Raw genomic sequence first — 4,752 nt, forward strand, 5'->3', positions numbered from 1 at the left:
TAAGACATTTCCATTCGTGTTTGATTTCGTGTGATTAAAAGTGTACAACTAGTCCTATGGCAAACCAATCTTAACACTCCCTTTACCGAAATCTGTTATTTTTAGTTACGTCTCCATCGGCTTTACCTTCTTTATGTGAGGTTTTAAGACACACAGTGTCAGTCATAAACTTTCCCTGAAATGTCCAACATGTGTCCGGAAAACACAAATGTAACACGAACATTTACACACAGGGTCTAAATATAGGTCTTGCCTCAAAATAGGTACAAACATGATGTACATAAATCCATATCGTTTTATGTGCCACATGTTCGATGCGTCCCATATGGACGGAGGGAGAGGGTAACTAGGTTGACCTAGCACTTGATAACGTGAAGAGTCCGTTTAAAATCTCATAAGAATGTGACGAGTATATCGTAGACTGTATTGCATCCTCAGTTTCTCTAGTCACGAAGACGTTTGCATGTTTCTTTAAGTAACCTTACATTTTCTTTCAAAGGTTTGCACTATTCGCGTCTTATAATTTCCTGGGGTTGTTGAAAAAACACAAAAACACAATGGAATGGGAAATATAGTATTAAATGGAAAAGAAATCGGTAATATCAGCACAGGACGGGACTGGTGCCGATTCCAACCACTTTTGACCCGTTGGTCACGTCATACTTCTGGATGATCACGTGTTCTGAGCAATCTGACCCTCACTTATCATGAGGAAGATCAGAAAGTTGGACGAGAGGTGTGTGAGACGTTTTGGGGTTGGAACTAAGTTCAATCCTTCTCGTAATGCTACCATCTATGTCACTTTGCATTACCAGGTATCCAAGGTGTCATTACTAATATGTGTAAGATTTGCACTTCAGTTTTAATTATCAATAAGAACTCCAAGCTGCTAAGATACCTGGTTTTCGACGGCGTCTCAATTTCTGGTTAGATGAGCTCCTTGAAATGTGTCGAATAGATATGGCACATGCAGTTGCTATTTTAAAGTGTTTTTCGACGGCGTCTCAATTTCTGGTTAGATGAGCTCCTTGAACTGTGTTGAATAGATATGGCGCATGCAGTTGCTATTTTTCTTAAGGTTCACCCTTGGGTCAGGATGGCTGTCAAAAGGTCAAAGTTTTACTATTTCGTTTATTATTTTTAGATATGTCATGGTGCATTGTACATTCTGAAAACCTCATGTCAAGTTTAAGTCTTGACCAAATCTTTTACAATCGGCTCCGTCTCCGATGGGTGTTTGTACCACACGCTCTGGTCCTTGATTGGCCATTCTTTTTCAAAAGTTATAAGCACCCGTTTAGGGCGATGGAAACGACATCTTTACCCTAAATCTTTCCGTCGAAATAGCACGAATTGTGGGAGTGTGGGAGAGGGACGTGGGATTATGTAAATAGACCGACGTCACATCTACCATGTCAAATGCCTATCTTTTTATTTTTTTCCATTTTTGAAAATGCCAATAAAGCATTTCTACATCTTATATTATTGCAGTCGTTAAGAAATTTCAATGACCAAATTGCCAGGATGAGTAAGTTGTCAATTCTTGAAGGACATTTCTAACAAAGATTCCGCTGCGCAATCTGTCAACCTGCTTCACGGCACGCGTCATTATGCATTTGGGCACCTGCCAAAAGCTTGCCAGGGGGGAACGGCTAGCTAATCAAACCTGCTGCTAACTCAACAGAAATCACTCTTGTGTAAACAGGGAATAACGCGAGGCCAATGCCAATGTCACTGCCAACTCGTCCTCTTATGTATATATCATAGACTACATCTGTAAAGGATTAGTAGTTTAAACAAATACTACTTCCCTTGATTATACCTGCGATAAAAGATGTGTGTTAAAAGACTGGTTTAGTGATGGATATTCGTTAATCATTTCATCTGTGAAAGTCCCTTAAGATATCACCATCGCTGTGGTATAGCAGTTTACTGTAAATGTTTTTTGTTTACTCGTTTTAAACAATCACATAAGGTATTTTCGTTTCACAGCTGGTTCGTTCTTTCATGAAAACATATAAAACGTATTCGCCTGTTTCATAACAAACATTTGAACGCAAATTCCTTCATTATTTCTAGATATGCATTGTGATCAAACAAAACGACCACGAGATTCGAGCAGCCAATGTATATTTTGGAAAAGAGAATGTGTCCTCAGATGGCTTTTGAGGGCCTACCCGTGGGAATACCCTTTAGGGAAGGTAAAATATATGCCGTTATGTCATGTTTGTTATGGTGAAGGGCATGCCTGTTTCAGCCTTTACCGTGAACTGATGATCAAGGAATGCATGTCAAGATATCATATACAGTGAGACCCCAAAATAGCACGTTTCGTGCTATTTTTTATAAGATGAAGCAAAAGGTCTACCACCTTAACGTATTGCTACCACCCACGCCTGCTTCTAATCGTTTTTATCTTCAACCCTGTGTAACCAATGTTTAAATTATACCAATGTGAGGGACATGGCTTTTAAATGTATAAGTTATCACTTCCAGACTGAATAACATTCCTCTTTGGTGCCACCCTGACCACAGCTTACCTTGATACAAGGTTTCCACATTAAAAGCAGTCTACACTCTTTAAGCGATGGCCATGACATTGAAAGAAAGAACTTTAAAGGCCTTCAAAAGTAGACTGCAGGCACAATCAAATAAGGACTGATCTAATTACTAGTGAATATTACCCATAGATAGGAAGTTATGTAATTATTGTTGTTCGATTGTGTAATTATGCTGTTTTTGTCTTCAAGTGAATAATTGTGTAGTGAAGTGTTCCAGGAACTCCTGAAAAACAGGGCTTTTGTCCTGAGAGTGTATCCCTGGCTAAATAAGATAAAAAGTATTGTACATTTGTGCTCAAACAAGCTAAGTACAGGTGGTAACAATAACTTATAAGGTACGAACAGTATGATGGTACCATACTACATCTATAGAGACTACGACATGCTATGTATGTACAGGTTCAACTTCTTCTCGCTTCTTAAGATTGTTGTAAACGTAATGACAGATGGCATCAATAATATATGGTTTATTTCACTGCATAAGGAATATGAATTTTCTCGTGCTGGCCGAAATTAGGGAACATGTCTTGCATACAATCGGGGAGGACATCTTGGCAAGTTCTTTGTTCCAAAGGAATGCGGTTATGGTCTCATTGATGAGTTTCTTCTTCCCATAGACTTCTATGTATTAATTCGTGGTTTAAATGGGCGCGTTCATAATGAAGCTACGTGAAATTTCAGCAGATTTTTCATTCTATGTCGAGCACATTTACCCTATATCGTGGGAAAAAATTGCCAGTGTAAACTATACGTAGGAACTTTTTTTATAGCAATTACAAACTACGATTAGTCAATCCCCACAAAAGGCACTTTTTCGCTGCTATTGTACAACCGCACCACTCAGAACCCACGACTGTGTACCTCCGACCTAGCGCGCGGCTGCTAAACTTTACCTGCTAATTTCTTCAGTTACAAATAAGCTTTCACCAATCTAACTTTTGAGATCAGTTCCGCTGGCTAAAAGGGAATTTCTCACCGCTAAAAACATGCGTCCGTGCAGCCGTTCATTTTTGGCTCGGATCTCTTTTAGGGTGTCCACTCGCGGAGTAATACATCAATGAGACCTTATGCCTGACATTGGCTGTACCATTTCAGTCAGCCTGGCGCTCTGTGTGTTAAAACAATAGGCTATTGTAGCTGGCGTCATTGAATAGTTGCCAGAATCTTATCAAGAGATATACTACAGTGTGGTCTTGCATCAGCATAGAACACTTTACTTCTTGGGCGTCATTTATCTAACCTTGACTAGTTTTGGTATGTACAAACCGCGTTTTATCTAAGTAAAAGAAATGTTTTCCAAGTGCTTTGGGGACTTTGGGGCGACTTGGCGACCTGCTTTGTTAGATGACTATGATGTCCCCCGCCCTAGTATCAGCATTGCTTTTGTTGTGGATGTAAAACGAAGAGCGATAAGTAACATATTGTGGCCTCCCACAGTTTGGCATACGTTCAACGTGTCAACAAAACTGCTGACATAGGCAAGATTTTGAGTTGTATTTGGACGCCAACAATACCTGAAGTGCATGGAATCTAACCCTTTGTCTGTAGCTGCATGGGTATGTCTTTTGTCGAGTTAGAGACATTGCAGACAGACTTATAACCGGTGTTATGTGAGGTCATTGAAGGTTATTAATCTGTGTTATTTATGTTCTCATAATTTACTGTCTCTTGAATAGAGACGCTTTAGAATGAAGGACATTTTATTACATTTTATTTTATTTTGCTATCCTTTATTCAGTCGGGATGGACTTTGTTCACAACATAGATCAATTTGTGAGAAAATGGATCTATGTTGCGTCCATCTAGATCTGCAAAAAATTTTGATAAATTTCGTCAAGTAGTAATATAATTGATATCATACGTATTGGTTACAATCGCAGATATATGGATTTTCTTCATCTTGGTTTTACAGAGGTTTTATGTCACATTTGATAGGTATATTTTACTGCTATGTATGACATTACCACATAACATTAGGCATTAGCGTTTAATCTATATAGCCACCATACCTTTTCATAAATTCAGAACACTATACACTCATGGTCGAAGAATGATAATTTTGCATAGATAGAAACTAGCATTTTATACGTTTACGAAGGTGAGACATCCAGGTAATACAATTCAATCTCTACAACTGGATAAAAACGGAGATTTACTTTTGACATCAATCACTCTTCTTCAGCTTGAATAA

This window comes from Branchiostoma floridae, chromosome 10, assembly GCF_000003815.2.
Source record: "Branchiostoma floridae strain S238N-H82 chromosome 10, Bfl_VNyyK, whole genome shotgun sequence".
In the NCBI taxonomy this organism is placed as follows: Eukaryota; Metazoa; Chordata; class Leptocardii; order Amphioxiformes; family Branchiostomatidae; genus Branchiostoma; species Branchiostoma floridae.